This window comes from Spea bombifrons, chromosome 4 (assembly GCF_027358695.1).
Source record: "Spea bombifrons isolate aSpeBom1 chromosome 4, aSpeBom1.2.pri, whole genome shotgun sequence".
NCBI classification, from domain to species: Eukaryota; Metazoa; Chordata; class Amphibia; order Anura; family Pelobatidae; genus Spea; species Spea bombifrons.
Window position 1 is genome coordinate 34489095 of NC_071090.1, and position 26183 is coordinate 34515277.

Consider the following 26183-nt stretch of genomic DNA (forward strand, 5'->3'; position numbering starts at 1 on the left):
GCTCACTTTGAACAGTGGTTGGCGGACATGATAGAAGCTGCTGCGCAACCCATGAGAGTGCAGGCCACACACTCTTCTTTTCATCCCAGTAGCTAAGAGGATCAACATTAGGAGCAGAAGGAACTTCACAGAGGTAAAGTTTGACCATTTCAGCAGCACTACTCTCCTTTCTGCTGCTAGCTCTGTCAGATGGTCCAACTATACTGCCAAGTGCCTCTTCCCAAAACGCAGCTGCTCCACTCAGCTGTGTTGTGCTGCTTGTGGCACTGCTGCTGATGCTGCTGCTAGGGGTAGCAGACCACATCATCTCTTCCTCCTCCTGCACCTCACCCTCCTCGGACAGCATTCCCATTTTACGCTGCCAGTCACGCACCTTGTTGACCAATTGCTCCCGGTAGCTACTGAGAACATTGAATTTCAAAGCTAGCTTTCCCTTAATTCTTGGATCACAAAGGCACGCTAGCATCATTTCGGGACTCTCTTCCATTCGCTTGCGAAGGTGTACTTTTAGCAGATCCTTCAGCTTCCTGACTATGGCTGCTACGTCAGGATGTAGAGTGCCACCTTGAACAGCCTCACGGTTTCCAAGGAACACATCCATCTTGCTGCCTAGATGGGAGAACACTGGGATTACCTGGGCCAGACTGGCAGTGTTTGAGCTTAAATTTTCTGTGGCATCCCTGAATGGTTTAAGGACTGCCACTAGCTGGGCGATCACTGTCCAATCCTCCCTATTCAATGGAGAGGTAATCCCTATATTGTGCTCTGAGGCAAGATTATGGATTGCCCTCTGCTGCTCCAAAATCCTCTCTAGCATGTCTAACGTGGAGTTCCACCGTGTACTGACATCCTGACGTAGGCAGTGTACGGGAAGACCTGACCTCTCTTGCTCTTCCCTCAAAAGTTGGCTAGCCTTAACACTATGGTGAAAGTGCCCAGCGATCTTTCTGCAGCGGGACAGAACTACTGCTGCCACATTAGTTCCTTCTGACATTGCTGCCTTCACTACAAGATGGATGATGTGGGCTGCACAGCGCACACCAACAATATGACCATCTCGCAGCGCTTTCACCATATTGGCACCTCCGTCAGTTACCACAAAACCAACTTCAACATTGGTGCCCGCCTCTGCTCCCACCCAAAGGCTAAACATTTTCCTAATCGCATGCAGAATATTTTGGGAAGTGTGCTTTTCATCCATCACTTCTGCATGGAGAAGGAATGATCGGTAGCCTGCTGCAGCAACTTCCTTAGACACACCGGGCTGCCACCAGTGTGCTGTCAAAGAAAGAAAGGCATGCTGGGCGCTAGGTGCACTCCACAAATCTGTAGTGAAATGAACACACTGACCAGCAGCCTTGGAAAGCTCCTCTTTCACTGCTGCAACACAGGACCGATACAGCGAGGGGACAATGTTCCTGCTGAAAGTGGAACGTGACGGAACTGTGTATTGTGGAGCCACAGCCGCCATCAATTGTTTGAAAGGCTCCCCTTCAATCATGGAGAAGGATGCCCCTCCAACAGCAATGAACTGACCAATAAGTCGCGTTACTTTATTGGCCTGCTGTTTGGGCATCGTTCTCTTGGAGTGGAATGCCCCAAATTCTTCCAGGGTGGGCTGGGCATGCAGTGCTCCAACCTGCCTTGGTCTCTGGCTGCCAGCACTAGTTGCTGCTGCTGCTGCTGCTATTGGCTCAGAAGAAGAAGCTGTTGGGGTTTTTCCACGGCCACCAGCTATGCTGCCTGCACTAAGTTTTACCTCTGCATCTTTCCCCAATAGCACAGCGTTGTGTTGAGTGCTGAGGTGATGCTTCATGCTAGCACTGGTAAAATGGCCAGACACTTTCCCTCTGCTTATTAGCTTCCCACAATGTTTGCACTTTCCATAGCGCCCTTCTTCAACATTTTCAAAGTGCTCCCAAATTGGGGCGCGCATAGCCTTGGAGTGTGCCTTGGGTGCTGCTCTTACTGCTCGGGGTGGATGAACAGAGGCAGAACTAGTGGTGGTGGGACTGGTGGTAACAGTACTGGCCATAGTGGGACTGCTAATTGCTTTAGATTTGCTAGGTTTTGCTGCTGCTGCTGGTGGTGGTGATGGTGATGATCGTAGCGGAGAAGGTGGAGGCTCAGGGGAAAATTGTGCACTAGTCATTTGGACACTGCTCCCTGAGGAATCTGATTCCTGACCACTCATCTCCTCTACTTCCTCTGGCTCATAGTCTAGCTCTTCATTAGCCAGATCGAATGGAATTCCTGCTAGGCTGGAGCTAAGACTGATATCGTCGTGAGACTCGTGACTAGTAGTAGTGCGAGCAGGAAGAATAGACTCTGCACTTGGCCTCTCAGTCTCAGGCTCCTCTGCTACCTCGCTAGGTGGAGTTCCACTATGTGTAGCCCTCTCTCTAACTGTCTTTACAAAAATTTTGTAAGGACTTGGTGGCTTGCTAGAGGTACTAGGAGGACATGGCGTGGCGGTACCAGTGGGAACAGTAGGCGCAGCACTAGTGGTGGTAGAGGCGGTAGAGGTGGGGGTGGTGGTGGTGGTGGTTTTCCCTACAAAGGAATGAGATCGCTTTGGTTTGGGACCCCTCTGAGTCTTGCTGCTAATTTGGCTCTGCTTGGTACCTTGCATGCTGCTGGTGGATGGGGAAGATGCTGCTTGGGGCAAAAGGCACTTCTTTTTAGTCACTGGGCTGGTACTACTTGTGCTACCCTTTAACTTTGAACGTGCTTCTGGTGCTTTAGGCTTTCCGTAAAAAACCATAGAGCTTGTGGGCCTAGCCGCACTACTACTGCCTGCTTTTGGTGCCTTTCCTTTACTTGATGATCCTTCAAGCAATGCTTCCCCAAATGATAAGCGAGAGCTTGGCCTACTTGGCCGACTAGACTGACGCAAAGGCTGCATCTTAGAACTGGTGGTGGTGCTGGTGGTGGTGCTGGTGGTGGTGGTGGTGGTGGTAGATGGAGCTTGTCCCTCCTTAGTCCCAAAAGGAGGATCCATTTCAAATTTTGTGTTGTGTGTGTAGTGTAGTGTAGTGTAGTGTAGTGTAGTGTAGTGTTTAAAAAACTATAAAAAAAAAATAAAAAAATAAAAATAAAAAAAAGGAAAAACGAATTAAAGACAAAAAAATTAGAGGAAGTTCTCTTCAGTGCTACTGCTTAAAAAGTAAAACTATGCACTACTGCACTGTGCTGTGTGCAATCTGCCAAAATCCTAAAGTTATTTAAATTATTAACTCAAGATTAACTATTTAATAACTAGCAGTATTTTATTTTTAATTTGAATTTACACGGGCCTAAGAGCTTAGCCTACTACTATGCTAGCCTAAAGCTATATTTCCTTACTATAAGTCTACCTCTAGGCAGACGCTCTCAAACCCACTAAGCTAAAGTGAGGTTAAATCAGATTCAGTATATGATTTATTAATTAATATTAAGTTATATAATATTAATAGATTAGAACTAATTTACTTATATATTATGTATTATAGATAGAAGAATATAGATTATGAATTAGAATTTAGAATTAGAATTACTTATATTATAGATTATGAATTAGAATATTATTATTTATAATATATTATAGATTAAGATTAAAGAAGATTAGAATTATTTTAGTACTACAGCTAGTAGCTTGAAGCTTTGCTTAGTACAGCTCGTCACAGTCAATTTTTCTTGAAAAGAATTAGAAATAAAATAAAATGTCACAGCAAAACAGTTATCTTCACTGCTTGCTGCACTCACTAGCCCAACAAGTTCACTTCACTGATGGACTGAGGTGAGCAAAACACTAAGGGTACTTTTAATAAAATTGAAATAAAATGTAAAATAAATGAGAAAATCTTTGCAAAACAGTTAACGTCACTGCTTGCTGATCAAAAAAAAACACAGCACTTATGCGGCTGCACTCACTAGCCCAACAAGTTCACTTCACTGATGGACTGAGGTGAGCAAAACAAATGAAATAAAATGAAAGATTAATTAAGAAAAATTGACTTGGTCTCTTACTGTTGCTAAAACAAAGCACAAACTATAGAGCTGCAGCACCAGTACTAATAAGATTAGCTGAACTATACGCTAGTAGTAATTAATTAATATTATTACTTTTATTTATAGCTAATTTAATTAACTATTAAGATAAGAAAGAATTAGAGAATTATTGATATTACTGATTTTAGATTAGACACTAGTAGATGTTCTGAATGTCTACAGTACACTCTACACTAGTATACTATTACTAACTATAACTGACAAATATATATATTTTATAATGAATTCAATTATTAATTATATTAATTAATATTACTGATTTTAAATTAGACACTAGTAGATGAATGTCTACAGTACACTCTACACTAGTATACTATAGTATATATATATATATGACTGACAAATATATATATATATATAATATTATAATGAACTATTAAATTATAGATTCTATTAAATTGTAATTTATAAATTCTATTTAATTTATTTAAGCAGGACAGGCAATAGGCACTAGTGCCAGCCCAGGGCAAGGGCACCCCAGTGCCACTGAGGCACTGGGTGCACTGTCAACTCAACAGCACTTACACTAAAGTTGATGACAAATTAATTTTAAAAAAATTAAATTAATCAAATTATTATTATTAAATTAATTATATTAAGTAGCACTGAAGTGAGGATGAAGTACACTGTGAGAAAGGCTTACCAGTCTCACACAGAACAGAACAATCTCTCTCTGTAACGCTCGGATGCAGCACAGCAGTGTTGCCAAAGCAGTCACAGCGAAAAATGAATGGATCTCTCAGGCAAGCTCTGGTCTTATAAAGGCGCCTTCAGAATTCAAAAAACAGCAGCACAGGCATTGGACGAGACCCTTAGCGTTACGTCACAAGAGTGAGCTGATTGGACAGACGAGGATCAGCTCACTCCTGTTTGAAATTTTGGCGGTTGCGCGGCAAAAACGAAGACGATCACGAAGAATCTTCGATTCTTCGTGATTGTGAGTCTTCGTCTTCGCCTACGGTTTGCCGGCACTGTATTCTGTTCTACGTTCCTTCGGAACGAACAAAAAAACGGCCTCTTCGTGCTCGTTTTCATGTTCGCCCGAAGACGAATGCACAAGTCTAATAATCACCTTGCAGCTTTAGCTTTTTATTTTAAGATGCAGGGGATGTGGATTTGATGAATGATTTCTTGGTTTCTCAGGCTATGAAGGGTTATCGGCGGGGTCTGAGGAGATTGGATAGTTGGCGGCATGTCACATTTTATTTATTGGGTTATTTGTGTGGTTATTTGTCCCAGGTTTGTTTTTCTCAATATGAGGTTGTTCTATTTCGGCATAGTTCTGCTTTGGCCTTTTTTGGCCCTTTAACATTGGTGAGTGACAGTAAGAAGGCAAAACGGGGGTTGCAAAGGGAAGATGTTTTGGTACGTGTACGCTCTGTTTCTATCTTGACTCGTCATTCCAAGACTGATCAGTTCGGCTTTGCCTGTTTGAGTTGGAGGGGTCCGAGTTGTTCGCGTTCATTTTTGACTGTTCGGTCACCTGAGGATGGCTCCCTGTCGGTCCACGAGAATGGGAGTTCGGTCTTTCGCTTTCAGCTCCTGGTGGTTTTCAGTAAGTGCTTGCTGGCATGTGCTTTAAACTCGAAGAATTTCTTCACACATCCGGATTGGTGCCCCCACCCAGGCGGCTATGTGGGGACTGGGTAAGGAAACTATAAGGCGCATAGGGAGATGGGAGTCAGGGGGTTTTCAGAGCTATACCTTGTATGATGTGTTTGTTTTCTGTTGTGTTCATCTTGCTTGGTACTGCCTAGTGTGGATCCTAGGCCATTCTTATGTTTACTGGGCGGAGCGTAGGGCTGGTATTCATCCTCATGGACGGCTTTTAGGCTTGGATTCAGAGTTGGTACAGGTCAGATGACTTGGTTTCCAAGGTTTGAAGTGGGAAGGAGTTTTTTCTGAAGTTGACTTCCATGTGGCTAACCATGGTACCCCGCACATTTTGGTGATTCACACAGGTGGGTATGACCTGTGTTCCAGGCCGGCCAGGAAAATCACAAAGTGTGATTGTCTGCGACTTTGGGATCATTTTCCTGGGTTGCTTTTAGTTTGGTCAGAGATTACCCCTTGGATGTTTTGGAGGGGTGCAAGGTTGTTTGTTGATATTGATAGGGCTTGGCATAGAGTAAACCATGTGGTTTCTCATTTTGTGGCTCAGCATGGGGGCTTGGTAATGAAACACACGCATATTGAGTCTGATCCGATGGGTTTGTTTGTCCGGGATGGTGTTCATTTGAATGTTGTAGGTATGGACCTATGGTGTCTTGAGGAGGGGCAGGATTGGAGCGGGCAGTTGCTGTGTTTTAAACAAGTTGTTGTCTGAAAAGATTGAATAAAATGACATTTGATAAATAACTGTCTCGGCCTTTCCTAAATCCAATCCTGCATGTGTCTTATGCATTATTGTGGGTATGGGAAATTGGAGGTGGTGTGAACCTCCTGGGTATGGGAAGTGCAAGTGTCATATGCAGTCCTTGAACAACATACCGTATTTGTCTGAACATAGGCCGAACCTTCCCCCCCCACTTTAAGTCTTTAAAGTGGGTATGCGGCCTTTATTCGTGGTTTAGTGCAGGAATGCGCAATTCGTATCGCCCGACGCCCGGGACATGCAGTTCAGGGCGCCGGACAGGCTGCAGGGTTAGGATCCAGATCCCCCGCAGCGATGCAGGGGACCTGGATCCTACTTTCCGGCAGCCGTGGACATCTACGCGATGCCTGAGACAACCTCACCTACCAGCACTTCCCACGGAGGGGTGCCAGCAAGAGAGATTGTTAAAGTACATTGTGCAGACGTGCCGGCAGCGGAGGTTGATTACGCTCGCATCGCCGCGATGTACTTTAACAACCGGAAGTTGTCCGTTGGTCCCGCTAGACACCAGGGAGACTGCATTGGTAAGTCGGGGGGCCATATCTAGGGAGCAGAGTGGCAGCATATCTCGGGGGGCAGAGTGACAGCATATCTCGGGGGGCAGAGTGACAGCATATCTCGAGGGGGGCAGAGTTACAGCATATCTGGGGTAGCACAGTGGCAGCATATCTGGGGGGGCAGAGTGGCAGCATATCTGTGGGGGGGCAGAGTGACATATCTGGGGGATTAGAGTGACAAATCTGCTGGAGCAGAGTGGCATATCTGGGGGCAGAGGGGCATATCTATAAGTAAGGTGCATTAAATTGGCAATTGGTTTTCTGTTTGTATGTAACATATGTTGACTAACTGTTAGTTAGAATACTGTTTTACTATTCCACTAATGTGTATTTTTTGTAAAAATCTAAATTTTTCTTTAACCCCTAACGACCCTTGATCATTAAATTAAATAAGCTTAAAAAGTGATCAACAATCACTTTCCTCGCTTAAACGGTGTTTCATCTCATGCATTAAAGGGTTAAAATACCAGCATTTTAAATACTTTGGGGTGTCTTTCAAAAATATATGGTTTGATGGGGTAAATTGAAGTAGCCGGCTTCAAAGATGTTCCAAAGGGGAATTACGCATGTCCCAAAAGTAGCCTTTTACCAGCCAAATAATCTGACAAACCTTTGACAGTGATATATATATTTAATATTTATATTTATAACTAAATTACAATTCGTGTGAAAAAAATATTTAAAAAAAAATACTATTACAAAGTTTGACAAAGTGTGGTTGTATAATTAGTGCATGGAAAAGATTAAAATACCAGCATTTGAAATACCCTGGAGTGTCTGTTTTTCAAAAATATTTGGTTTGATGGGGATAAATTGAGTTAACCGTCTCCAAAGATGTTCCAAAGAGGAGATGGAGGCAGAATGAGCAGATTTGAAAAAAAAAAGGTTTGGAAATCATTAAACGCTACTTGTACTTAATGCCCAGTAACTTACAAAAAACAGAAAACTTTGTAAACTCAGGACAAATAGTAGAATCTAATTAGCTAGTTTTTTTACTTCCTTTTGTAGGTGAGTAAAAGATGTTTCAAAGAAAAGTCATAAAAGGTGGTTTTTTTTCAAATGCTCACCATGTTTTATTATTTTTTTATAGTAAATAAGATGATATGATAAAAATAATGGTATCTGAAGAAATCCCATCTTATCCTGAAAAAAACAATATATAACATATGTGGGTACACTAAATGGATGAGAAGAAAATTACAGCTGAACACAAGCACTACAAAAGTGTTAAAACAGCCTCGGTCCCAAAGGGTAGAAAAATAAAAAATGAGCCCGGTCCTTAAGTGGTTAAAAAAGCACCTAACTTTTAGGGTGCGGCCTATAATCGAGCCAATACGGTATATAGCATATGTACTACTATAACATTAATGTGTATTATCATTTCAATAAAGGGGGATCAGTAGTAGTACATTCAATCTACAAAACTGGTGAAATGGTTAAAAGGGTCCAGTTAAGCATCTATTTTCATATTCTATTTCCAAGTAATTTACTAAAACAGACAGAACAATCCAGCAGAAGAAGCAGAGGACTCCACTGAGATAGCAACACCACTATTCTTGGCTTCAGGGCTAATTTCAAAAGAGACACTGGGAAAGGCATAACCTTAAAACACTTTGCTCAAATGAGGAAGACAAACATGAAAAAAATCAAAAGGAGACAAAGTGTCCTGGGAACTCACATAAGCTTATGAAACAATCAAAGTAGTCATTCGTGTATGCGTCATGTATGTGTGCTTGTTTAATGTATTCTATAATGTAAATAAAGGAGAAAGAGAATGGGCACAACAAAAGACATCTTATATAACAATTTATTGTAAATATTACATTAAGAAATTATACCAAATATTGAATTTAACTCAAAATTGTCCATGTTAATTTATATGTTTATACCCAAATGTAGCATTTACAGTAAGTCATCTATAAACCCTATCTTTGTTTTTAGCTACAGCTGCACGTGTTTAAAAACCCATAATCCGTTTGGTGCAAATTTGGTCCTCTGGCGTCGCTACATTGAAAGGGCTCGATAGGCGAACTAAATGAGTTTTTAAAGTATGTTAATGAAAATCAATAAAAAAAAAAAAGTGGCTGGCTTTGGGTTCCATAAAGCCTTCTGAAAATATATATCAATCTAACTATACATTCATAAAACATTTGCACATTTTGATTGGTTAGGAAAATAATGTATACTTTGATGTACAGCGCTACAGAATCTGCTGGCACTAAATAAATACATTGTATGAATGCCTTACAATGACAATAGGTGGTAATATCTTCATCCTTTATATAGACATTTTGCAGCTTCTGGTAGATAAATCTAAAGTATAATTAAAATGTGTGTTAACAATTCTCTAATGCAAGAATCAATTTTTTTCTACAGGAGTTGATGTGAAATTGTGGAAAATCATGCAGTTTTCATAGCAACTAACATGGAAACAAAATCATACCAACTCTAGTCTTTAGCATAGCTGGGCTGTAGGCAGGACTGACACAGCCTTGATACATTCCAGTAAATATAACAATTTTATTTGGTGTGCTTCGTTCTCCATGATTGAGGGGGGCTTTCTGCTATAGATCCTTGCTCACCACTACTGCCTCCCCTGTTGCACCACCTACAACAGGACTACAGTGCCCTCACTTTACCAGTCTTGTGTGTTATTGTTGAGGGACAAGCTGTCCAAGGCAGCTTGACAAACCATCGACTTCTCCTCTGACATATAACCCACCACAAGTGCACAGCATGCCTTTCTTTCACTGATGGCATATTGGTGGCTGCCCAAATATTTGGAGGAGAGTATCACTGTAGCTGATGTAGGCACACCGGGTAACAGGAGGGGCAGAACCAGGACAAAACAAGGCAGCAGAGTTATATTAAGGGTATGGATGAGCAGCACACATGAACTCACATTTTGACCGCTCTTAGGAAGATGCTGGTGCAGTGGATTAGACCAAAGGGAGGAAAAATAGTAGAAATGGGAATAGTGGAGACTGACAGGGCAGCAAACATTATTAAAGCTGTTAGAGATGGGGACTTTGTGGGTTTGCATTGTGCAGCACATATAATGTACTTGGTGGCCAGGGCAGCTTTTCCAACTGACATACAGTGTACGCTGTCAAAACTGAATAGTGGGGTAAGATTGCTGGGCACTTTCACAGCAGGGTGAAGGTAAGTCAGCAGCTGAAGGAGGATCAGCAAAAGGCAGGCTTATTCCATCATTGTGTACGTCACATCGTAGTCACCCTGGACATGATGGAATAGATCCTAGAGCAACGGTGAGCTTTTCACTCCATGTCCTCTGAGCAGAACATTGGGATATCCAGCCCATTCAGCAGAGAGGAATGGGCATTAATGGGCAGGTGGTGACTTTCCTGAAGCCATTCAGGGATGTCACCGGGAATTTAACCCAGAGCACTGTTACTTTGGGCCAGGTTGTCCCCTTTCTTACCTACCTTAAACAAAACGTGAATACATTCCTTGAATAAAACTAGGTCTTTCCGGGTGACAGGTTACATGTAAAGTTTAGGAAGCTGATAAGCTGGCTGATAGAGGAGCTGACAATTCACATGCAAGCCATAAAGGACATTCCAAAGTATATGCCAAAACCTGAAGGGACATGTTTGTTATTGTAACCCTGCCTTATCTGGTCTCCCTTGTACCTAATCTTGCCCCTCTACAATCCACCATGAATGCTGCTACCAGTCTTATTTTCCTCTCCATCCCTTTACTTACACCTCTTGCCTCTGTCTCTTCGGTTGTTGCCTGTGGAGTATTGTGAGTATTTTCACCAGAGTGTCAACACTTCTTTTCTTCAAGATCTTTATGATATTTTCCATGTACTACAAGCCACATTATCAAATAAGGAGGCGTATATTGAAGCATGAAATATGAAATGTTTAGGAATTCTTGAAAAAAACATGTAAATGAGAAACCTACTGGTTTCTACCACTTGAAGTTCAGGGACAGAACATTACTGGATACTGTGATGGAGTTCTTCTAACCCACCCAAAGATGAGTAGGGAAAATTTTAATGTCTCAAAATCAGATATGCTACATAGTTATATAGGCTGGAAAAAGACATGCGTCCATCAAGTTCAGCCTTTCCTATATCTGTTAATTTGTTGCTGTTGATCCAACAGCAACAAATTAACAGATATAGGAAAGGCTGAACTTGATGGATGCATGTCTTTTTTCAGCCTATATAACGATGTAACTATTGCTTATGTGAGGAATGTGGAAGTAGGTGTAAGATTATTATTTTTTATAAAAATATTGATAGTGGGAACATGTTAAACAGAATAAAAAGTTAAGTGGGGTTCAGGGAGCACTGAGTCATAGGTTGTGGTGTTGGTGTCTATGTCTAATGTTGTTAAAAAACTATTACTATGCTTCAAACAGATCTCTGATTTGTGCATAAAAATAGGTTCTTTTTGTCTTCATTGTGAAAAATTAAAGTTGAAACAATTAAAAATGTTTACATTGTACAAAATCAACAAATTTAAAAGTGTATCATTGTCAAAGCTGCCAACAGAGTGTATGTGTGGTTTGGACAAAAGTCAAAAATGTTTGCCTCCATAAGCCGCATTTGATGATGTAACAGTGTCTTCACAATATAAATCGTATGTCTAGGAAAGCTAGTTTTACAGATCTCCACCTAACAGGTCGAGTTGCAGACTTTGATAACTGCAGGCATAATGAAATTTACACCCGCCATTTTGCTGTTAGGGCTTAGTCTCTGCAGTGCATATGTTCCAGGTAAGCTTAAACCAACATACTGGTCAAAATAGGCGATATATTGTATACATTAATAATTTTGATCAGTATTATAAATTATATACAATTAATAAACTTTACTCTGTAGCAGATGCAGACTTTCAGCCAAATCGATCATGCCTTGAGAAAGCATTGCAGGTGAAGTATCAATCTCAATAACTTCTTCATTGTAGAAGACAATAAAGGTTTACCAAATTTTCTTTTGGGGGTGTTGGGGGAATTTGCTTTACACACAGAAAATCATATTAGATAATTATACATTTCCTACTTCTCTACAACTTGGTAGGTAGCAAACATGAAAAAATAATGGGAAGTGGAGCTTACTTAATAGGACTTGGTAGTGTCTCTCTGGAGTCATACAAGTCAAAATAATAATTTTATCAGTTTCATCCAAAACTCTTTATCTAGTCAATATATACAATTATATACATATACACGAGCAACATGGGCAATTATGTTGAATGTTCCTTTACAATGTGCTTGCTTTACATGATAAAATGTGGTGATTTTTTTATATAATCATAGACTTCTAAATCAGTGGACCTTTTATTTCCTCTACAGACCGTGCCAGAACTCCTCCAAAGTCTGACAAAACTCCTTTGCAAGTATCAACATGCAAAGGTTAGTTTCTTGATTTTATCTGTTTTATAATGACTAACAAAATGGTAAATCTATGAGCGCCTAAACTTTAATATGTAATGGTTGGTTAACTGGGTTATTTATAACATTAAACAAAACATTATCGTGTTATTAGAATGTGTGATGTGTTAACATTCATTGACAACTAGCCTCTCATATTCAAATCTATTATTTGTACAACCCTGTGGAATATGATGGCGCTATATAAAACAAAATATAATAATAATAATGATAATAATATCAAAACCCACTTGCATTGTTTTACAAACAACCATAATGCAGCTTCCAGATATTATGAATACATAAAAAAATGTATCTGGGTTATTTCAGAAATCCCAAAATGTTCTGCTATCACTGTATCAAAACTATAACAGACAATGCAATATATAGTAGTTTTTTTTTTAATCAAGCTGATTATTGCCTTGGCTTTACAGGACACAAACAATGACAAACTATTCCAAGAAGTGTATGAAGACCTCAAAGTTCTTTTGGTAAGATAAAACCTACCTTAATAAACTTCTGATCTTATTTAACATCATGCCTCTTCATTACAAGTTACACTAAAAGCTGCTCATAGACTGTATATTTTAATTTATATATTAGACTTGTGCATTCAGATTTGTAAAAATTTTTATTTTAACAAAATTTGCCAATTTCATCAATTTGAAATTGAGGAGGGACCCTTACGAAAAAAAATTAAAACTAAGCAGGCAGTTATGAATTGCCATTAGCATTTTGTTGTTTGTTCCACTCACTTTAACTCCTGCTCTCTTACACTCTTTCTCAAGCCCTCTCACACTCTCATTCATACTCTCTCATGCTCCCTCTCATTGTCTTTCTCTACCAGTTGGCATACATTCTCCTATTCAAATTGGAAAATCAATAAAAAAGCTATTTATTGTACATTGTGTTAATTAATTGAACAGTTTAACTTAAAACATTTTTATATTGATGTTTACTTAACTTTACAGGAAAAGGTTGGATGTACTATTGATGATCTCATAGATATAAATGCGGTAAGAATTTTATTTTTAATGTTTTAATTTATATCCTCAATTAAAACATATGAAATAATATGACTATACAGCAAATTATACTTATTATATTCCTGGTCTGGGTAGTCAAAGAGAATAATTGGGTAATGGGCAAACCTTCCCTAGCGCCATCCTTTGTGGCTTGGAGATGTCCCTGCTAGTGATTTCTGCCGCGCACCCCTCAGCATTAGTATGCAGAAAACCCCTTCAATGGGAAGAGCAAAACATGCCAACACATTTTTGTAAGCACTCATAGCACAGGAAAATTTTAAACCATATACACATGTGATATGTTATGATGAATATCCTTTCTGCTGATCAAGAGATGATAGTGTGAGCAGCAAACTGTAGTACGCTGTATACATAAATGTGAATGGGTGGGAGAGGAAAAGTTTGCAGGGAAGTTGTCGTATCCCTCCTCTTTACATAAGAATGGATCAGAAGGAAAAACAGTGCAACAAAAGGCACAGAAAATATTTGTTGCAGTTCTCATTGCTAGTCATTATGGTGGGCCATTTGCACAGATGTTGCTTGGTTTAACACTAAACCTAGTCACTACGGCAGTAACGTATTCTGGCCTAGGCCAACTAGACCCCTGGTGCAAAATTGAAGGACAGAATGCCCTCTTGGGTAATCTGGCTCCCCAGTGTAAGGCTGCTCAATGGGGCAGTTACAAGGAAGACCCATGGTCTCCCAAACCAGCCCTTTCACAGGATGGCAGCCCTGAAGGGGGCAGCCGGGGGCACTGCCACAAGTAAAATACACTACTGTAGTATGTACGTTTGTCTTAGTTAAAGAGCACCTTTGGATTTAGTGAATAGACTCCATAGTCTGTTATATACATATACGCCAAATATGGGAATTACATTTTGATTTGTATAATTATTTGTTCAGCAATACTTCATCTGGATCGTTATGTAATTTGAATTCCATTTAACTAAATCTAGGAGTCACTTACTGAACATCTTGGGGAAGTTCTAGAACATCTTATTGATGACATATTAAAACCACTTTTGGTAAGTTGATTTCCTATTGTTTCAAAAAATAAAATATTTGTAGCATAAACACTTATTATATACTGAATATGCAGCATATTGTGTGATTTTAAAGAAAGGCATCACACACATTTTAGATCTACATACTACACATATTAGTAAGAAAAATTGTATTAAAACTGCAAATTAAAAGCAATCCTTAAAGATTATGTACAGCAGAGGCTTTTGGGTTTTTTTGCCACAGGTATGTTTTTATGAAATAGGTTTCTTAATCAAATGTTTCACTGATTACAAACTGAAAAAAATGTGTAATTATCAAAATTAAGTTTGTCTAATGCCAATAAACATCTGTTCATTTCTCCATAGGCAGATTTAGGAGTTACAGAAAAACTTTTTCAAGCTGTATGCGCTTTGGTACGTAATTGTTTATTTTGCTGTGAAATATATAAATATATAACATTAATAAAAAAAAAAACAAGAACTTGTTTAAAATACTTAAAGTAGGTACATCTGTCATTTGGTCTTGAGTCTCATATTTGATTTATGTTGTTTTTCTCTGGGATTTATTATTTATTTAATATGTGAATAAATGCATTTTGTTTAGTTTATTCACATGGGCTTTTCAATATTTTTACTTATTACACTAGCACAGGACTCGACAAATCCCAGGCGCCAGGTCGCCATGGCGATAGAGAATTTTGTCCTGGTGCCTAGGTGTTTGTCAGCCTGTTACATTCACAAACAATTGCTGCAGGAGTCTGGGCAGACAGCACAGCCACTCCGAGCCCGCCCCCAAGCCTGTGATCACTCCCACGGAGTGATCCTGTAGGCTGAAAACGCGGTTGCAGTAAAACCAGCAATCGCGTTTTCAGCTGCCACAGGCAGCTTCAGGGAAGGGGGTGATGTGTTGATTGGGTGTGGGGACCTGACACAACATCCCCCTGCTGCCTGATCGCTCCATGAGAGCGACAGTGCAGCGTTAACCACTTCGATGCCGCAATTGCGGCATTTAGGGGTTAATTCCCGTTTTGTACGGGGCTCTGCTGCTGGTGGTCTGCCTGGAAGCCCAGGCAGACAAGCAACAGCAAAAACGAGCCCCCACAAGCCCTTTGATGACTCCTGTAGGCATGGAAGCCTACAGCAGTCATCAAAGAGACTCCCCCTGCAATGGCTGGTCTATAGACCAGCAATTGCATCCCAGCTTCCAGAGGCAGCTTCAGGGACAGGGGAGAGGGTTCGTAGGTCTCCACATGAGTGTGGAGACCAGCCCCAACACCCCCTGCTGCCTGATCGCTCCCTGAGAGTGCAGCGTTAACCCCTTCAATGCCACAATTGTGTATGACACATTCGTGGCATTGCCGGGTTAACATTTGTCCCCACAAGCTTGTGGGGACTAAATATCATGCAATGCTGTGCTCCAATGGAACATCAGCATTGAAAGAGTAAAAAAACCCCCAAAAATAATAATAAGTTTTCTTTATAAAACAGCACTGACCTGAAAGTCCAGGGTGCTTCCAGGTCAAATGCTGTGATTTTAGTAAGTGGGCTGATGATCAGATCACTCCTGACCAACTGTTAGTTTTAAAAAAAAATCCTGGCTCCTAACTTTTTTAGCTGGCGCCTAGATTCACAACAAATTTGTCAAGCCCTGCACTAGCAAATGAATGAAACTGCTACTTCATTAGGATTTTAGCTATGCGTAAACATAATTTATTTTATTAATATTTTCAATGATTGGCAGAAGATAAAGTAATTGGCCTTCACATACACAATAATAATTTTAGAATGTAGTTTGTAAATTCTTTGGAAATAATCAAGAGACTTGGTCAGTTTCTTGAGTCAAATCAGTAGATTCCCTTCATTAGCACATTCATAATTAAAATGATATGCTATATTCCTTATTTATTATTTCAGAAACCTTATATTGTGTCAGTCTTGATTGTAAATTGCTCATTTTGTGTTTTTTTTTTCCATTGGTTTACATGTTTATATAATATTACATTTCATTTTCTGAACTACCACATTACTCAAACATCAACTAATTCCTCTCAGTTATTCCTTTGCATGAAATTGTAGTTCTTGTATATCTTATGTTAAGTAAAAGAGTAGAAAAAAGTGGAAATGTGCTGAATAGTAGGGCACATAATGAAATGTCAATATATGAAGGTTATATACATGGTGTAAACAAAATAATAACGTAGTACAACATATTTTTATTACAGTTGGGTGATCTACTTGCCTCAGAATGCGTGGAGAAACTTTTGGCCGTATGTATATCTTGTTTATATATCTTTTTCTGTCACAAAGTAACCAACAATTTGTACACCATAATTTCTGTTTGCAAAGTTTGTCAGTTTTTCATATTTACATTTTTTTTTTTGAAAATGCCACAATGAGTCTCAGCCCCAGAACGTAAGCCCAGGGAGGATGATTATCATGAAGCTTTTCTGGCTGTAACCTCCCTCTATTGATCTTTAAGCTCACCCTCCATATTGAAAAGGAAGTTAAGACTTTGTTGTTCCAACATATCCTATAGCATCTGGGCAGAGAGAAACATTTGTGGCACCTGAGCCCCCAAGAGTGCAGGTCACCATGGACTTTGTTTTTCTTGCCTGTCTTTATGGTTGGGAAATTACAGGACTAGAGCTTAGTGCACTGTGGTTCATCAATTTAATCTAAACATGCATCATTTGCCTCAGTAAAAACCATGTAGTAGATGAGCTACATTATTCTTATAATTCTTCAGAGAGCATTGTACAAGTGCTTGTAGATAATTTTCATCTTTATTCTAGAAGAATTCCACTAGAATATATTTTTATCTACACATGGTTAACACATTTTCCATGTGAAATGCGATGCCCCCAAAAGTGACGCCATTATAAATAAACTGTTATAAATAAAACCAGATGTCTAGGAAACTTGACTTTTGAAGTCTGGGTTACATTATTAGTGTGTCTGTTATTGCAACATAAATTTATGTTGTGTGCCTAAATGTTTATGTAGTGTATAAATCATAAAAACACCCAAACAGTGTCTAAACTATGTCATACTTTAAGAAGAGATGGTTATGCATTGCTTTTCATTTATTTTATATTTTTTTCCTACAAATTTGTTAATATTTATTTCTATTCTATATGTTGAAAAGTATGCATTCTTTTTACATTGCAGCAAAATGTTCCAAACCTTGTAGATGAACTTCAAGCTATTGCATGTAAAGTAAGTATATATGTCAGTTGACATAAACCAAGGCCCGGGAAAACCAAGTATAAAAATGCCTCAGGATCCATTTTCCAGGGTCACATCAGAGTGAGGCATTCAACGTTACGTGGCCAGATCTAAAGATACAGCCACTTCAGGATAGTTTGGGGATGCGGTGAGATAGCACTTAGCTTATCAGTCCATAATATAAATGGGATTTATATTTTCATGGTTTCTTTACGCACAGAACAGCGTGAAAGAAGCAACCAGCGACCAATTGAATTATAATTTTGTTATTGAAAGGGTAGTGGTGGTGCAGGGTCTGGATAAAGATGACCTAACAATGACAACGCCAACACATTTAATTAAGCACCATTAGCATCCCGATTATCACTACCTACGCTATTATTTATTATATAAAAATATATTCATTAAAGCTTGTATATTCATACAGATGTAAAGGTCATAGAGGAATGAAAAAAGAAAATCGTATTTTGTCATAACAAAACATGATGATTATTTTTTTCAGGCTAACGACCCTGATAGGCTATATCTTGAGCTCTATGATGCCTTAGTAAGTAAATTCAATTAATTGTTTTAAAGCAACTATTTATTTGCATATTTGTTTAAATAAAGAAGATTAACAAAGGCCCTAATTATAGGAAATTGTACAATATCACTAGGTAGATTGCATTTTGTATAATACTTTAGTGAAATAGTAATAAGATCCCAAATTGATGTACTTTCTCCTAAAGAACATTATTAGAAAAGTATTATGCCAGAAAGGAAACCTGTACCAGAATGGCAGCTGCTCCTCAGTGTCTCAAAGTATAAACAGCTTATAATGTAAGTATAGAGTTAGATAAAATAAACAAATGGGACAATTAAAGTAAAAAGTATACAGGCTTGGGTGTGGGTCTCTTGATCTAAAAAAACCCAAAACACAATTTGTAAATTGTAAATAACTTTTTGGTCTCTGGCATTACATTGTGATATAATACTTACCTGTTGAGATTAAATACAAATACACAATGAACAATTTATTTGCCCGGAGGCAATTTTTGCACCACCCTGTTATTTCTAGTCATGCTCCTGATTTGCACATTTCTAGGTCTGGCTAAGATTATTTTGTTAAAAATGTGACAGTATATGTTTTTTAACCATCCATATTCATCCATGTAAAAATTGACCAATCACCTATATTAGCCAAATTTGAAATTCTCTGTATTCTGTTTTCCCTTTTTAACAGGAGAATCTTGGTTGCGGCCTAGATGAACTGCTAGGAACTCGGGAGGAACTGGTAAGATTTATTTTTCAAAAAAAAAAAATACACAGGATTCTTTTTTTTTTGATCCAACAAGATTTTTCTTTAGAATATCAATCCTCTATAAGCTAAAACTATGTTTAAAATGGGAAATTCTTCAAGTAGCATTTAAACAAACAGTTTACAATTAATATTGTATAATATTTAGCCTTGTGCTACAAATCATCACTGGATACCACTGCAATATGTTACAAGGTTATCTTCTCATGATTTGCATAATAGTATATTTGTATTAAACAAGCTTGTAAATACAATATCCTTTTGTTGCCCTGGCATTGGTTTTATGCTATATAAAAATATCACATGGTGCTTATATATTAGCACATAGAAACATAGAATTACATAGAATTTATTGGACAATAAAAAACATCACCCCATTTAGTCCGCCCATGATTCATTCCATAATGAGTTGAAACCTTGTATTATTCAACTTTTAATGAAAACAGAAACTGTGCCCTGGTGTAATAATATGATTTAATGCTTGATAATTGTACCCATAGCAAGATTATTTGGACAACCAGCAGCAACACTGACGCAGACGTTTATTTTTTCCTTCAGTGAGATTACCATGATTTGGGTGTTGTAATAATAATAATAATAATATAAATATATAAAGAATTATGGAATTTTTTGATATTTTCAGATACTATATTTTACATATATTATTACTAGCAAAAAAATACACCCTATGAAAAATGGAAGTACGCAAACCTTGAAGTAAAAATTAATGTAGTTAATCTCTTTTATTGCCCCCTCTAACATTCCTATTTTTCAGGAAAATCTTTCTGTAGAAGCTGCCAAGTTAGTGGATAACGCAACACGTGAACTTGTGAGAAAGGTTTTGGTAAGTTTATATGGCATCACTATTTTTTTGTGTATTAAAGGTATTATTGGCCTCCCTCACACTTTACGGCTCTGTAACTTAAGCATTTGTTTTATATATTATATAATATATATATTTTATTTTGTTTCCTAAGTAATAGCTAAGTAGTGAAGCTAAAATGTGTACAAAAAAACATTATACATATATTTAATTGCTATGATCCCTCGCTTTTTGTCATCCCTGTTAATTGTCAGTGTCGTAAAAGTCAGGTTGCGGGATTTATCGGAGAGTGCAAACTTAACAAAAGGGGAGCAATATCTGAAAGGGGTATAAAGCCAAGAAGAGGAAATTTGAATCTAGAAATATATATATATATATATATATATATATATATATATATCGTATACATACATTTTCTAATGCAATATTACATACATAATATAGATCTTTAAGAGTATAGTTTAAGGATAACTAGAACACATACTACTCAAAATAACTTTGCCAGTGTGTAGGCCTTTGCTAAGTTGTTGGCTGTTGCATGTAAAATTACATTATATTACTATTTTTATGTTTTCTTAAACATTTTCAATTGTTATTTGTTTAGCAAATCGACTTAATCCAGGCACTTGTAGGTACCCTGCTATGTCCCGTGGTAAGTGTATCATGCTTATGCCCTTTATATAAAGAATTGTACTTTATATAAAGCAACATTTGAAAAAAATAAGTAACAAATAGTAATGCTCTAAACATAAATAGTAGCTTTAAGAAAATATATATAGTCACAGTAAGCCCTAGGTTTAGTGTTAATTATATTTCTGAACCACTGTCCCATTTTCTATTTGGCTGGCCGCCTATTGATACATATGCCAACACTCCAAAGTGGGCTCAGGGCAAGTTGTGGCTTCTACCAAGAGAACTTCCTGCATGCTGTCTAGGTTACCTCTATGGTGGGCTGCAGATGACAAAAGTGATTTCATAGAAAAAATATCTAAATATGGGTATAAAATAGAAAATAAAATTTAAAAGTATTTCTGACCAAGTGAGTGCTTTACACCATTGTGTTAGGGGCAACCGAATATGATTAGTGAACTGGAGACGCAAAGACCAAGAGAGGGTCTATTCGGTCTGAGGTGTGCCATGACCGACGTACCAGGTAGGCCTATAGAGGGCCCCCTGTAAAAGAGATGAAAGAAAGGATAGAGGAGAAAAAGAGGAAATAAAAGGAAGTAAATGAATAGCGAGGGGGGGTAAGGGTGGGCAACGTCAGACGCTGAAACGTAATTTAGAGCAGGAGAGGCGATGGTTAAGTACCCATAGCCCCTCCCACAACTACAGGCTAATTTACATTAGCCTTAACATTTGTGTTAGGGGCAACCGAATATGATTAGTGAACTGGAGACGCAAAGACCAAGAGAGGGTCTATTCGGTCTGAGGTGTGCCATGACCGACGTACCAGGTAGGCCTATAGAGGGCAAAAGAAGAAGACACAAAGTTAGAAAATCATAACTTTATTGCTAAACAAAACATAACATGAAAACCATAACAAGCTTATAGAACTAGAGACGCGAAGGCATTACGCATCTCTGCCGTAGGTTGAGGAATATACAGAGAGAAACATGAGGAGTTCCACCTGCCTAACTTTTTAATCACATGGGCTGGCACCTTGTTCTTAGATGCTGCTGAGGCTGCCCCGATTCGGAAAGAGTGCCCCGAATATGCAAGCGGATTGAGGCCCACCCTTGCCAGTAGTAACCTCACATATCTGACAAATGTAACAGATGACAATGGCTCCCTGGGAAAGGGCAAAAGAGGACTGTTACCCGGTTTCCCAGACAAAAACACCAAAAGGGCACCCAGGACTGCAACTGGGCACCAAGCAGAATTTGTTGGAAAGAACGTGATTTGAGTACTCGGCCCGGACTGATTGGTTTTTGTATGCCCGAGGGATAGAACAAAATAATCAGCAACCGGACGCAAATCCGAGACCTTCAGAAACGATGTCGCATAAGGTGTTGTGGCCAGTTCCCCAGGGCGCATAAAACCATAAAAAGCTAGAAACATGGCGGCTTTCAGCACAACACAAGTGGCTGGAGAAAATGGGTGTGAATCTAGACAGTTTATCAAAGCTTTGAAAACTTCCCCATCAATCGGCAAACGACTGGGGGTTTTAACTGGCTTGGTTTTGTTCAGACCTCTCAGAAATGTCTTGACCGGGTGTGAAGCAATCAGTGAGGGATTGTTCGGAAAGATTAAAGAAATGTGATGCTGTACTCCTGTTAAATAAAGCTTAATTGAACCATATGAGAGGTTTAAGCTCGAATGACAGTATGCTGCAAAGGCCAGGAGGGTGGCAACTGAATATGTGTCCATGGGGGCCGATGCTGCCACAAATCTGCAAAATAGGGACCAAGCTCTATCGTATGCCTTTCTGGTATTTTTTGACAATGCTCTTGAGATAATCTGGCGAGCTGTGTTCAGATGCATCTCTATACTAGAACGAGTTCGTCGAAAAGCGGCGCAGACGTCGGTGCTGCTGCCGCTGAGGGTAGGACCTCGAAAAACCTCTGGAAATTGAAACGAGATAATGCGTCAGCTGCTATATTCTGGTCTCCCGGTACATGAGAACATTTAATAAAAAATTTATGATATAATGATAGCCACGTGAGTTTACGCATTAATCCCATAATGTGAGATGATGACGACCTGCCCTTATTTACGATCTCCACTGTGGCCATGTTATCAGTAAAAAAGGTGACTGTATCACCTGTCCACCTGTTGCCCCATACTGTCGCTGCAACCACAATAGGATAAATTTCGAATAGGGCCGAGGTATTGTGAAAGCGGGGAATCTCCAGCATCTGTGACGGCCACCTTTCTGCTAACCACAGATCCTGGAAAATAGCCGAAAACCCAAGGGATGGTGTAGCATCCGTAAAAACCATAGGGGAAGACAGACTGGGTCGGGAAATAAACATGGAACGTCCGTTCCATGTCTTCAGAAACCTGGCCCACATACGCAAGTCAGACCTAGCGGACTGATCTATGACCACTGCCTCCTCGGACGCATGGGACTCCGACAGCAGAGACAGGAGATGGGAAATGAAAGACCTGCCTTGGGGAATAATTCGCATTGCAAAATTAAGATGGCCTAGAAGGGATTGCAATTGCAGTTTGGAACAGGTTTCAGATCTCATGAAACTCTGGATTATATCCTGAATTCTCTGAAGTTTTATGATAGGCAGACTGGCCTCCATCTTATTGGAATCTAACACTATCCCCAGGAATTCCAAAGTGGTAACCGGACCTGCCGATTTATGTTGGGCTACCGGGACGTGGAGTTCATCAAACAATTCTAATAGCTTCCGTAGACTGCACGGGGAAGCGTTGGGGGCCTCCACCAACAAGAAATCATCCAAGTAGTGGATTACTACCGGGCACCGGGAAACATTCAGGAGGAGCCAAGTCAACGTCTCAGCTAAGGTGTCAAAAAGCTTAGGGCTACTTCTGGAACCAAAAACTAATCTGGTAGCAAAATAGTAAACCCCCCTCCATTTAATCCCATGAAGATGCCACAAATCAGGATGAATCGGTAATAGTTTGAAAGCATCCGTAATATCCGCCTTGGATAACCAAGCGCCCTTCCCTGCGTGGACTATGGCCTGAATGGCGTTGTCGACGGAGGCGTATTTTAACGAGAACTCCTCAGCCGGAATGAGGGAATTAATGCTAGGGCACGCCGAGGAATAAGGGGCAGACAAATCCATAATGAGTCTCTTTTTATTGGAGAACTTGCTAATCGCAATACCCAGAGGGCTAACCCTCCAAACCGGAAAGGGAGGGGAATGAAAGGGGCCTATGATGAAACCTTTTGCTAGTTCTTGGGATAGTAGTAGATCCACCGCATCCGGGTCCGATAAGGCTGACCTGAGGTTCGGGCATTCCCAAGACTCCTGGGGCATGGCTACTACACCCGTATGAAAACCAAAAGCCAAACCTTGGACCAGAAAATTTACCAAATCTGGGGAGGGGTGGACCTGTAACTTACCCAAAAGGCCCTCCACATTAATCGGGGATAGTCATTGCTTAGGGAACAAGGTCCCCGGACACATGGTCTGGGGGTGGGCCCTATGACATTTAATGCATATGTGGAGAAGCTTGCACTGACTAAAATGGCAACCGTTAGCATTGAAATTGTTGCAGATCTGTGATCTGCCTAGAAAATGAGATCGGTCTACCAAACTTATCATGGGGTTTGGCAAGTAGTTGACTAGGACGAAAGGGGGCGGACAAAGCAGCCGAGCTGGTGGAAGGGGGGTTGTCAATAACCGGACAAAGGTTAGTTGCATGTGCTGTGGACTGGCAATGCTGACACGCCGGAGTTTTGAGGCCTGCGAAATGCCTACAAAACAATTCCGTGTCTACTCTACTCCAGTCAGTCGCATAGTTAAATTGGGCAAGAGCTGCAGCTGCTTTGGCGGAAAATGACCTGTGGTAATCGTAAAACGCACTACCCCCATACTTATAGCCCAATTCTACCACTTTATATAAATATTGATCCAGCTCCTCCCTTCTGGACGGGAAGGCTGAACACAGGACATCCCTATACATGCTAAAGGCCAGGACAAATTCTGGGATAGATAACTTTTTGGCCAGCCTGGGGTCTTTTGCTTTTAGCACCACAGAAATGTCGCCACAGGAGAAGGCTTTATTTTCCGCCAGGTCATGGGAACTTAGGAGAAGGGAGACCAGGTTAACGTCTTTCCCTTCCAGGATATCCTTCCTCAGATTACCCTGGATAAAGTGAGCAGGGGAAATTGTAGGAGAAATGCCCGATGACATACCTGACCCTGCGGGCCCCGCGAGGGGTGGTCCCGGGCTAGGCAGGACCTGAACGGGGGGAAGGAGGTGCGGGATGGTAGCCGCCGGCTGGTTTTCTAGATTGGTTAGTCTCTCATGTAATGACGAGACCGATGCTACCAGTGAGGTAAGCATATCTCTCATTTGGGCCAGGTCCACGGAAGTGGACTGTCGCGGACTGGACCTAGTAGCAGGAGACTGGGGAGATGGAAATAGTAAGCGGAAAAGTTCCGCTTTCCTAGCGGAGGCCGAAAACGGAATGCCTCTCCTAGTTAATTCGGCCGTTAATCTTGGAATTGTCCATGCCCGGAGCGAAGGGGGGGTGGCGACGTCTGACCCTGGCGCAGGTGAGCAAGGCATGGAGGGCCTGTCCTCTTGGTCGGATTGGAACGACATACTAAGAACATAAGGAGAAGGAGCCTTATTAGAACCCCTACACCCAAGCACCTAACTAACTAACCACTAGCTAAACGAGCTCTGCGCTTAGAGCGGGATGAAACGTAGGGGGCGGCCTAGCTAACTACCAGTGAGGCACGGATTACTAGTTCGAGTGACGTAACCTCCAAGCGAGGAGGGGAAATTGCCTCGGGGTGGGAGGGGTGGGCCAATAGCTAACGTACATGAGGCAGGCTGCCTAACCGATGTCGAAACGAGACTCTCTAATGCCTCCTAACTACCTTGCTGAAACATACTACCCCGGATAGGGTCCCCAAACCAGTTACCTTATCCTATGAATTCGCCGGGGAATCCAAGCTTCGACAACCGAAAACTGGCATAAACACGACCACATGACTGCGTGAACATGGTCTAAATATAACATGTTACCAGCGTATAACCATACGTTACCCTGGCCTGAACCCTCCAGAAACATAACCTGCTGTATACAGAAATGAACATAGTGAGAACACACCCAATAACACAACGACAAGCTGGGACATTGCGAGCAGTACAAAAACCCCCCGCAGGATCATCTGAAGTAGCCCACTCGCCTGCCTAAGCCCAAGTACCCTCCGGACAGTGAAACAATGAATTAACCCTAAAACCACCAGAAAAGCGCTCCATGCCGTGAGACCATGAATCAGACTGATTAAAAGCAACAAGAGGGAGCTACCACAATAGAATTGGACTCACAACAAAACGCCGAAGTGAGGGTCCAGATAGGAGAACCGAAAGGAACACGTATTCGTAGGTGAGGTAAGTACCGTATGTCGAGTAGGAGGTTTAAATCCCTCCCTGTTGTTAGGAAGAAAAGAGGGGGTTAACACGTAGTTATGTATGCAGATCGCGTAAACCGAGTAGTAAGCCCCTAAAATGTGAATGCGATATCGATAACCGGTACATTCCCAGTTATAAGTATGCAGGAAAGAACGACATCCAAAAGAGTATTCCACATCCCCAAAATTATATTACGAAGGTGAGTGTAATGATACTGCGATTGAAAAGATGTAAAATCACAACCGAAACTGAATACAACAAAAGGAACTCCCAGTAAAAGGTACTGCTTAATTTGTAGAGAGAACTGATTATGCCTTACAAACAGCACCAAATTGAATTGAAAAACCACC

The 26183-nt window shown here is 40.3% G+C and overlaps 2 long non-coding RNA genes across 3 annotated transcripts in view; one reads left to right on the forward strand and one right to left on the reverse strand.

Moving 5' to 3' along the window:
- Positions 1–26183, reverse strand: part of LOC128490164 (uncharacterized) — a 328195-nt gene that overhangs the window by 149340 nt on the left and 152672 nt on the right. The window lies entirely within an intron of this gene.
- LOC128490167 (uncharacterized) lies at positions 14368–18188 on the forward strand. The gene is made up of 5 exons (XR_008353927.1): positions 14368–14437; positions 14783–14830; positions 16639–16683; positions 17585–17632; positions 18144–18188. It is a non-coding gene; the product is annotated as an uncharacterized LOC128490167 (long non-coding RNA).